Source organism: Myotis nattereri (assembly GCF_964212035.1).
Source record: "Myotis nattereri genome assembly, chromosome: 4".
Lineage (NCBI taxonomy): Eukaryota > Metazoa > Chordata > Mammalia > Chiroptera > Vespertilionidae > Myotis > Myotis nattereri.
Window position 1 is genome coordinate 57,839,195 of NC_138079.1, and position 12,028 is coordinate 57,851,222.

Below are 12,028 nucleotides of genomic sequence, written 5' to 3' on the forward strand. Positions count from 1 at the left end.
GAGGGAAAAATTAATGGAAAAGTGAGAAATAAATATGAAATATTTACTTCTAAAATTATATGCTTGAAAAGAAGAATGAGAAACGAGCATAGTTTTTATTTTAACCAGGTAGGAAAAAAAACCTGGGAAAATTACATTTTCAATAAATCACCACGCATCAGGAATTTTCTGCAATAAAGATGTGCACTCCTACGGTAGGGCTCAAATTGTCACTTACATGAATTCAACCTGCTGTCTAAGAATACTCTTTGCTGTAATCGCCATAAAATCATACAATGTGAATTCCTAATAGGTGAATTTATGATGGTAAGTTTGGCTGTCGCCATGCAGGTGGGAAACCTAACCACATGCTGTTCTATAAGTAAGTAAAACCTGATCTCCCAATCTGCACCACTCCTCAAGCTTAAGTCATTTCAACAACTTTATAAACATAAGTGATGATGGCTTTTCTGTATTCTAAGGTTAAGGGAAAACTGCAATTCCTTATAGCATTTTTCATAAACATGTCTACAATTGCCTTCTAGGGGCCTAAATGGGAAACAAAGGTAAGAAAAATGGAGTAATCATATTTAATATGCATTTTTGAGATGTTAAATAATGCAGAAAAGCCCTGCTCTAGAGACAAATACCTTTCTGTTTCTCTGAGGACATACTCAAAATGCTTGTTTTCCCTGTTAACAGGAGACTTGCCCACTGTGGGGGAGGTCAGAATTGGCTGACCTGTTCTCACATCTGAAGTTCCAGGATATTGCAAAGTGCCTGCGCCTGGTTCTGTTCTTGTATGCTGATTTCACTCTTGTATTACAAGTTTAGGAAAGTACCTTGAACTTGGCATTCAGCCAATTTGTGATGATATTTTGATTCTGTGACATAGATCTTTGACTACTTGAAAATAGTCTTTTATTTTAAAGTACTTTACCTCCTAGGAAAGGTAAATTTTAATTATCTTTGATTAGTGAAAAATTAGATTTTTAGCAAACAAGATTTTGCTAATTTGGAAAAAAATAATTTGAATCTATTCAATGTACACTTTCATGAAAACACACACAAGCATACACACACACCCATAGACACAGACACACAGGATTCTCCTTCTTTTCTTTTTCTCTCCTCATATCAGCCTTTCAAGGGAAGAAAAAATAGAATGATTTCTTCTTTCTGCATTTTACAGATTTGACTGCATTATGAAAATTTCTCACATTTCTCTTCCTTATGCATTTAGCCATATTTATTAAATTCTTAAGCCAGATAAATTTAATTAAAAAGTAAAGTGTGTGCTCTGCCATTAAAAATACTGGCTTATGTATCCTTTCTTATCTCTTTTAATTAATATGCATTATTACTTCTTAGATCTCTAAAAACACTTAGCTATCACAACAGATATCTTTCATCTTACACAATTAAGCAAAGTCTGTTATCAAAGATGAGCTACTGAGATAAAACAAATAACCCACCGAGCCAAACCGGTTTCGGCAACAAATAAAAATTGATACGTCATATTATTTAGAAATAATATTTTCAAGTTATGCATATTTAAACACACCCACTATATTATGAGAGGGTATTTTTGTCTCTATCCATGATCCATGCACTATTTGATATTAGACACTATGCATCCCCACCACAGTCAGAATGTTATGGATGGGATTGCCCTGGAAAAGAACAGCTACATGTGAGGAGAAACCAAAGTGAGCATCTTACAATGGAACTCATGGAAGACTGAGGACGTGGTGAAGTTTGAGGTCCTAAAATGTACTCCATACCAGCTTTAAAAATAATCTAAAATTCTAAGCAAGCAGATTATAAGATGAATTTAGATACTGTGGGGGAAAAGGTGTTCTTATTATCTTTATTACAGACACTTCTACTTCCATAGATAAAAAATAGGCAATGCTTGTGAATATTACAGTTAACATGTTCCTGTCAGGAAAGATAGCATCAAATATATCTTTCTGCTACAACAATTCCTCAGCAATTCTTTTCAGAGGATTCCCCCTATAGAAAAATAATACCTATACTTCACTTTCTCTACACTTATAAAAATTATCCAAGCCAGCCCAGTTTAAAAGAACAAAAATAACATTCTCAGGAAAAAAAATCACTTAATTACTTTATGCTTTTCATTACTTTTTCTTATCACATATTTAAAAGCTATTCCACCCCCAAGTTTTCTAACATCCACTTTTTAAGGATTGGCTCAGCATGTTTCTGAAACATGATTATCTGGCCAGGTATAATTTCAGAGCTAGAAAGACATTCATCCATAAAGTTGGATATTGAAAATCAGGTACTTTCCACCTTGGAAGCAAAGGAAACTAACAGAAGAACATTTCTGGAGAATAGGGTTGATCCAGGAAACAAAACAACATAGTTGATGCAATCAAGGAATGTTAAATGACTGTGGTGCTAACAAAAGGGAACAAAGAGATCAAAGAGTAATTAATCCACATGAGTTTTATTGTCAAGTTTTTATGTCTTAAGCACAGCCCAACCAAGCTTTGCGAGGGATGGAAATAGCATGACAGAAGGACACATAGTAAAATACAATCTATGCTGGCTCCAGGAGTTCGACAGGTTCATTTTCCTTGGGGTGACTATGTCTAATTTTTCATTGGAAGGAAAGATTAACATCATGCTCACATGTGGCCAGTAAATTAACTACTCTGTGGCTGAGTCAGATATTTAGTCATATATTTAGCTGAACGCTACATAATCAGGGCAAACATTAAGCAAGCCAGAATAAGCAACCAGCTGTGTTGTACTCCAGCAATTCAGTAGGCTTGTTGCGAACCACATAGCGATACTAGTAGCAATACTGCTGATTGAGCAAGATTATGAATAGATTTCCAATCACATCTACTTCATCTTCCTTTCTTTAAATCTTAGGGATCACAATATTCAAAAGTACCCAGAATGTGTGGCAAGCATTTATGAAGTAACACATTATTTTATATGTTATTCTTAATCTCATAAAATTGAAGAGTGGACAACTTATAAATGATGGATTTTGTGAGTCAAAAGTACTAAGTGCATAAGAATATTTGATATATTTAAGCTCTATTTCTTTAGCCAAATTAAATTTTAACTGTCCAACTAGTTTTAGACATATTAAAAACCTGAAGATATATACACATTATCCAAACTCCCTGTTTATTCTAAGCTGCCTAATTTTCTATTTATTTACCATCATTGCTGAAAATCCTGAAGAAATGCAGGTAGGTCCTCTTGTAATTTAGACCTCTGAAATTTCTTCTATGATCTCACTCTAGATGTGATTGCCTTTCAACTTTCCTTCTATGCAGAATTGAAGGTACTTTTGTTTATTTCAAGGCTATGTAATTTTTAACGTTCATTTTAATTTTAATTCATTTAATTTTTAAGGAAAGAAATGCTTATTTCATGTATAATAACTCAAGATCACAGAATTCCCTAGGAAGACATATCTCTTAGATTTATTGATATTCCCTGAATTCTCCTTATGCTATAGTTCAGCAGTTTAAGCAACTGAGAAGTTCTTTTCTCAATAGCTCAACAGTTCTCTTGAGAGTTCATTCTGAAAATACTGCACCATATGTTCAGAACTCTTCCGCTATCTTACTATTTGATAGTAATTTTTTACAATGACATAACCTGGCCAAAATACAATATTTTTGGTTATTATTAGTAATATCAGTAAGATAATTCTCATTGATTTAGCCACATCTTTAATCATTCCATGGTGCATCTTATACATTTGTGCTACCTACAGGACTAGTCATCCACAATACTGAGGTAAAACAGCATGCACTGTGATATAGAAGGTTGTTAGTTACTTCTTTACACATATAACATAGATTAAGTGAGAAGAAAACAAAACTGAGTGTACTGCAGAATAAATTATATTCTTCCTCACTACTAGTTAATGTCTCTTTTGACCAACACCAACTCCACTGTGTGTTTCTCTGTACTAGCATTAAAATCCCTTAGCCCAAACCATTGTTACCAATGGAACCACATTTGTCAACCAACCAGGAAAGGGAGATAGCCTCTTCTCTTTTCTGCTCCCAGAGGAAGCTTATGGTTCCTATCTACTCTCATCTTACTTTTGAGCTTGAAGAACCAAGAGAATAAACACTCTCTGTTACCTGGGTGTTTTAGGTTTTGTGGTTATCCTCTCAAAATTGCTAGGAGATGGTGAAACGTGTAATCTATCAGTCTTTCTTTAAGGTGAGGGTATTAGGCCCCCAATTGACTTTAAACCAATACTTTTCCCAGCACTTTGAGGTAAGTAGTATTAACTCCACTTTGAAGACGAGAAACTAAGGTCAAAGTGGTTAAGAAATACGTCCTAGGCCAGTGGTTCTCAACCGTCTGGCCCTTTAAATTCAGTTCCTCATGTTGTGACCCAACCATAAAATTATTTTCGTTGCTACTTCCTAACTGTAATGTTGCTACTTTTATGAATCATAATGTAAATATCTGATATGCAGGATGGTCTTAGGCGACCCCTGTGAAAGGGTCGTTCGACTGCCAAAGGGGTCTCGACCCACAGGTTGAGAACCACTGTCCTAGGCCATAGTATATATAAAAGAACAAGCACAGCTACTTTAGAATCACTCCAGGACGGAAGTTTTAAATGACATAACTTACACATGTGATTTCTTTCAGAGTCAGAGGAAATGTTTATATGTTCATCATTCACCCCAATTTCCTGTAGGAGAGAGCACTTTACCATTTAGTTTCAGGTTCCAGTCTCAGACTCCCAGGATTTAAGCATATTATATAAAACAACTCAGCCATAAACACTCCCCAAATCCTGAGCAGTTTTTAAACAAGGGGCCTTAAGTATATTAAATATGCAAAATAATATTTATACTTCAGATCTCTTGAGGAAAATTTTTCAAAATGTTGGGAAAAGGGTTAACTATCTAATTTAGGTCATTTTGAATTATGAAGCAAATTGGCATGCTATTTCTTACACAGTGTGTAAGAAATAGAGATGAAATGTTATGTTGAAGATTTGCATTTTCAGTATGGTTGGGGAACACAAAAATGTTCACATCACACTTTATGTTTGATGATAAAATATCAATAAAATCCTAAGCTTGACAGAAATAAATACTAATGACACATTTCATGAAAACAACTGACTAAACAAGAAAGGAACTTTTTCACAAATCCAGATTTGTTTACATTACTGGCAAGATTGGGAAGAACAGTGTCATATTATTTCTAGGAAAATCACAGAATGAAAAAAAAAAATCAAGCTCATTCTAAAATATAAAGATCTGAATACTCAGGAATATGTTAGACTATGCCATTCCCACATTTCAGTCAAAACCAAAATGGAATCACTGGGCAAATCTGCTACAACTGCACACATATTATTTAATAACAGTTCTTTTGGAGGGCTGAAGGGGAAGGGATGCCAAGAAATGGGTATATTATGCTTAATCAAATAAAATGTTAAATATGCATTTAAAAATATCCAAATTTGGCTTACTTTAAGGAATAACAGGTATTTAGATTAGTTTCTGCCCTCAGCCATCTTTTAATTAGTACCTATGTGGGCATTGGTCTTCACATTTCAATCTATGTAACCTCACATATACTAGGTGTTATATAACCTCTCTGAGATCAAACTTTTTCTATAATTGAATCTATTAACACTGATTGGAATGATAATGGGAGGAAAAAGGAACAAAATATCTAAATATCCTCAGAATTGATTGCTTAGAGTTAGTAATAAATATTAGCTAGTGTTTATCATTTTTACATGCTCTTTCCTCTTACGACCTATTGTGAGAGTCAAAAGAAAAGCAATCAAACAATTTAAAGAGCATGTCAAATAGGTGCTGGGAGCCGGTCCATGCTTGCTGTTTCAAGGGACCTAGCATATATGGCATACTGTTCTTAATATGTTTGCTCACCTTCTTGGCATTATGTGTTTTAACCAAGGTCTCTGAGAAAGGTTGTTTCCCCAGGTAAGGATTTTCCCCTGAAGTTAGGGAGGGAATAAAACCTCTTAACTAAGTGCCAGATGGGTAATTAATCACTTTAACTACGAACAATCATGCTTAAGCTACATAATCTTTACTCCCTGGAATGGAGATAAGAAACGCCCTAACCTTTGGAATAGAGATTGATAGGATTGGAATCAACTGGTATAAATACAGATGTAACAAGACAGAACGAAGAGACAGAACTTAGAAGACAGAACCTACACAGAACCTAGAGACAGAGCCTAGCAAGAGAACATGGCAAAAGATCCTGGACTGAACCTGACTATAGAACATGGCAAGAGAACCTGACTAGAACCTGGACCGAACCTGGCTGGAGAACCTAGCGAGGGAACATGGCTACAGAACCTGGCTGGAGAACCTGGAGAACCTGGCTGGAGAACCTAGCAAGAGAACATGGACACAGAACCTGGCTGGAGATCCTAACCAGAACTTCACTGGAGATCCTGACCAGAACTTGGCTAGAGATCCTGGCTAGGCTGCTGATCAACTGAACGCTGCCTCCGTGTCATTCCTTCTTCGCCAACTCTGTCCACACCTTTGGGGACCCCTGGACCCGCTGGGGCTGGACCCCGACATCTAGGAAGAACTTACTGAGCAACAGTGTGGAAAGAAAGATTATTTATAGGTCATTTAATAAACCTTTTTTTTTGGAATTTAGGCACCCCTGAAACTAACTAGGGTTAGAATGGTTGATTTGATGGTTGATTTCATAACATCTTGAATAAATCTGATATAATAGGCAATGTGAAAACTTTAGGAGCTCATAAATTTGGCCTAGTATACTTAAGAATGATTTGTTGTGATGAACACACAATACAGTGTACAGATGATATGGTGTAGAATTGTGTACCTGTATAATTTTGTTAACCAGTATCACCCCAATAAAAGAAGAATATGACATGTATGCAAGGGAATTAGGCTCCATAATTAGAACTTTGAAATAGTTTACATATAAGGTAGCAAAGATCTTTTAATATGATAAAACAGAAACTGTTTTATTTCTTTTGTATGTGATATATGCAACTCTAATAATGATCCCATGAGACAGAAACTGAGTTGTGGTAAATTGTAAAAGTTGACATAGCTTGTAAGTAGTAGAGGTAGGTTTTAAGCTCTTAGGTATTGTGCACCAGCTAATCCCTGTGAATGAAAAGTAAGAACTAGACCACAGAACAAATTTAGAGAATTCGGTCACAAATTCAGTTGCATTTGAATGTGATATAGCAGTGGCTTTTATCATCTCATTGATTTCATTGATTCACAAGTCTGGTGTGAAAGTCTAGTTGGCTAAGATAGAGGTTCAATCCTTCCTCACTCTCCCATAATCACTCATGAATTCAAATAAAAATTCTACAGCAAAATTATTAGACTATATTCTCTTCCCTAAAAGAAGGAACTTGTCTTAGGTGAGAAGATGAAGTAAAGTCTACCGATTGAGTTTAATTTAGAAATAAATACATTTTTATTTTTCTTATTTTCTCTCTGTCTTTGGAGATTTATTTCTTATAAGAAGTGCCCATTATGAAAAACTACATATGAGCAAGTGGTATTGCTGAAAGGGCAAAGATGCTTTAGTATTGGAACTCAGATCTTAACATAATGAGAGGATACTGAAACTATCTCAAAATATTAAGAGAGTACTTGGGGGGCTATTAGTGACTTCAATGAATTTAAATGTGATATAAAAATACAAGCATCTCCTCTGATATAAAGCAATGGATTAAAAGTAAGGCCTAAAAGTGAAGAATTATTCCAAGAATTTAGCTAAAGATACAAATTTGTCTCCATAGGCCTCTGCCTTAGACTCTCATGATTAACTCTAGCATATGAAAAGGCAAGAGTTGGGGAAGTCAGGGAAGGTGGTTATACTAGTAGTCAGTTTTCCACTGAGTCCACATTTTTTTTGTTACTCTTTACCCAAGGATATTTTTCTATTGATTTTTAGAGAGAATGGAAGGGGAGAGACAGAGAAACATCAATGTGAGAGAGACACATATATTGGTTGATTTGAGAGAGACACATCAATTGGTTGCCTCCTGCATGAGCCCCCAACATGGGTCAGGGATGGAGTCTGCGACCGAGTTACGTATCCTTGACCAGAATTAAACCCCAGACCCTTCAGTCTGAGGGCTGATGCTCTATCCACTGAGCCAAACAAGGTAGGGTATGAGTCCACATTTTTAATCAAGCTCAAACTTAGCATTTATTATTCTTTTCCTTTGGTCCCAATTAATTTTGAGTGGTGTGACGACTTACAAGTCATCACATATTTTTCAAGAAAATAAGAAATAGAGGAGGGGTAAAAGGAATAACAGGAGAAGCACAAGAGGAAAAAATAAGACATCAGAAGGATAACAAGTTGCAAATATATTTCTCTCCATTAAAAATTAGGTCTCAGAGCCTCTAGATATCAGTGTGTGGTTGTGTGCGCCAAGTGATTTTTAAGGTAAAAGCTTTAACTGCTGTTCTCTATCTGGAACTTCACAATATATTTATAAAAGTTCATACACTTCACGAGCATTGTGAAAAACATATTGTTATACTACATGGATTTTCAAAGTAATTTAAATATGAGCTATGCATTTTATCCTTTATTATAATTAAGAAATAGCATGTGATTGTTTTACTTTTCAAAAAAATAAATTATGAATTATTATAAATGTCATGTTCCTTGAAATAGCATATAGAATGAATACTAAGCATACCCTCTTAATCCTTCCTTTATAATTAAATAAGTAGGATAATTTTAATTTTTCTGAAGGGTGTGAAGGGTCATTTCTGACTGTTGTTGAGAAATTTCTTATTCATACTCTTGGCAAAATCCATGACTGGGATATGTAAGGCAAGATGGTAGGAAACCAAGAAAGAATGTATTTTTTAGGCTCTCTTGTCATAATCAGGGAACTAGACTACTCCATTGATCAGTGGTTTCTGGGTAGTTACTGAGTAGTTAGTGGTTACTGTTTTATAGAGGGAAAAACTGAATCAGCATGGGTTTATGTTCTTAAAAATTGATGTGCAATAAAAAAAATAAAATAAAATTCCTGAAATAATATGGCTGATACTTTAATCATCCATGCCAGAAGACCATGGCAGAGAAACCATAACTTTTTCTCTCTGCCAATTTCTGGAGTTAATAAACTATGTACAACGGGGTCATCACATTGTTTGCAGGAAACATCTGAGTTTTCTAACTTTTAGTGATTACCCAGAAAACAGGTCACACAGTACCATTGCCTTGACATTTAATTTTCTTATTTGTTAAATTATAAATATATTTCTTTTACCTTTTAAAAAATACTATCTAAGGTAGAGAAATGACTTCTAATTTAGTACATATGATTTATTTGACACTTGGTTCTGGAAAGACAGTAAGTTTAATGCCCAGAAGACTTAGGCATTCTGATACCAATCAAGCATTCAGAAAAGTATCATATCATGGATAAAATAAATGCTTTATTTTTTGTTATCATAAGGTAGGCCAAGGCAACTTCACATTCATTACATCATATTTATTCTAAGTGGATCTTTCAGTAGAAAGTCACATTTTGGACTTGGTTGAAAGGTCTTGATATCTATAATTATTTAATCTTCCATATTGGATTTATTACAAAGTGCTAAAAATTCTTCTTAGAATATTTATCCAAATTGATATTGATATTTATCCTGAATATATTCTTTATTTCTATTGATAGGCACCACCATATTTCTTTGAACTATCATTATAATAATTTCTTAATTATTTTTCAAACTATTAGCTAAACCCATAGGTGGCATTAATTAAAGTTGGGGTCATTCATCAGCAATTTTTAATGAATGATAAAGAACAGAATGGATTAAATAGAAAATGAAAGATTTCTTGCACATAATTTTCTTGCACATAATCTTACTATGCATCTTTATTATACATATTGGAAAATATTGCTCTAACCAGTTCTTTAATACAAGTACTCCAACATTTTCATTCTGTTTCAAGGATGGTATTATCTTATTAAAATGGACATTTGATAATGTTACTGTCCTAACCAAAAATCTTCAGTGATGTCAGTTCACAGCTTTATAACTTGTCCCTACCCATACTTTCCAGAATTTTCTCTATACAACCCCCATTACTTATGTTACATATGAATGACATCAGACTACTCCACATACTTATCTGTGTCCCTTTATTTATGACTAGAGGCCCAGTGCACAAATTTGTGCACGATTGCGGTCCCTCGGCCTGGCCTGCAGGAGAGGGCCAAAACCAGCTCTCTGACATCCCCCGAGGAGTCCTGGATTGTAAGAGGGCACAGGCCAGGCCAACGGACCCCACTAGTGTACAATCGGGGCTGAGGAGAGACGCAGAAGGTTGGCCAGCCAGGGAAGGACTGTAGGAGGGCTCCAGGCGTGTCCAGCCCATCTCGCTCAGTCCTGATTGGCCAGAACCCAGCAGCAAGCTAACCTACTGGTTGGAGCATCTGCCCCCTTGTGGTCATTGCACGTTATAGCAAGCAGTTGAGTAGCCTTAGTACAGTGGGGCCTTGACTTATGAGTGTCCCGACTAACGAGTTTTTTTGAGATACCAGCTGTCTCTCGGCCGATTTTTTGCATTGAGTTGACAGAGTAATTTGAGTTAATGAGCTCCTTAACGAGCTCCTTAATGAGCTTGGTCTTGGAACGAATTAAACTCGTAAGTCAAGCCTCCACTGTATATCATTAGCGTATTATACTTTGATTGGTTGAACGGCCAACAGGTCAACAGGACACTTAGCATATTAGGCTGTTATTATATAGGATAATATATTTGCCTGAAATAACCTCCCTCAGGACACTCTAGCCTCTTGTCTGAAAAAAATGTCATAACTATTGTTAAAACTCAAAGGCTATTATCTATTGCAATGATTTCTTTGTTAATTGCTTCCACTGTAGTGTTCAAAATACTTAGTTATTCTACTATGTATTAAATTCTGTCATATCTAGTTGCTTGTAGAGAGTTGATATAGTTAATGAAATTAGTAGAGGTAGCCATAGTAATATCAATGACAGTTTCTCTGTGTATTCTGTGTATGAGAAATGAGAACTATTTATAATGGTATTTGGTCTCTCTAGTCTTCTCGGCGTACCGCTAATGCTCTAGAGCAGGTCTGAAAACATGCAGGCCCCTGGACCAGAGAGTAACATATCTCTGGAAAATGGGTAATTTTGCTTATCTGTTTCCCTATTTAAAGGGGGCAGCCTCTCATGGGACAGTGATGATCAATGCCAGACAACAACAACAAAATCTACTACCTGGATGGGCCCCCAGGCTGTCAGTTTGTGAGCTCTGCATTAAATCTTCTGATTCATTGGACAGTAACTTCAATCTTTATTTTTAAATGTTAGTTCTATTCAATATGTTAAAGATGTTCCATTAGAAAGTCGATATAGTGTGTGTTTTGAGAGTTGAACTAAGGAAAACAAACATGTGTTAAGCTGCATTTTAACCATAGGTGCTAACTAAAATAGACCAAAAATCATTTTTTAAATCATCCCTTCAAGTTGGATTTAAAATTAAGCAGGAAATACAAACTATTTCACTGATATACCTATTTTAGGTGACTAGTGTTTTCTGAAAGCAGAACCATCATCATTCAGAACAAATTAGGAAACTAGAGAAGTTCTAAAAGCTGATTTTAAAAAAACATCCTGATCTATTAAAACACTCAAAAGTCAAAATTTACCCATAAGAAAAGATGGTAGATAAGGATAGCAAGTGGGGGGGGGGGAACCTACAGTGTTTAGCATTCTTCAATTGTCAGGGTCCCTCCCTTCTTTTATTTTATTAAAGTACTAGAGGCCCATTGCACGAAGACTCGTGCAATAGGCCTTCTTTCTCCTGGCTGCCAGCACCAGTTTTCCTCTGGCACCCGGGACCCAGACCTTCACTCTGGCCACCGCCTTCCATCTTCGCTCTGGACACAGTCTTCGCTGTGGCTGGAGTCTTCAGTCTTTGCTCCTCATTCCAGCCAGAGTCTTCAGTCTCCAGCCAGAGCTGCTCCTGTAGC

The 12,028-nt window shown here is 35.7% G+C and overlaps 1 protein-coding gene across 1 annotated transcript in view; it reads right to left on the reverse strand.

Annotated features, from left to right (window-relative positions):
* ST8SIA4 (ST8 alpha-N-acetyl-neuraminide alpha-2,8-sialyltransferase 4) overlaps positions 1-12,028 on the reverse strand; it is an 89,466-nt gene that overhangs the window by 46,858 nt on the left and 30,580 nt on the right. The gene's annotated exons all lie outside the window — the stretch shown is intronic.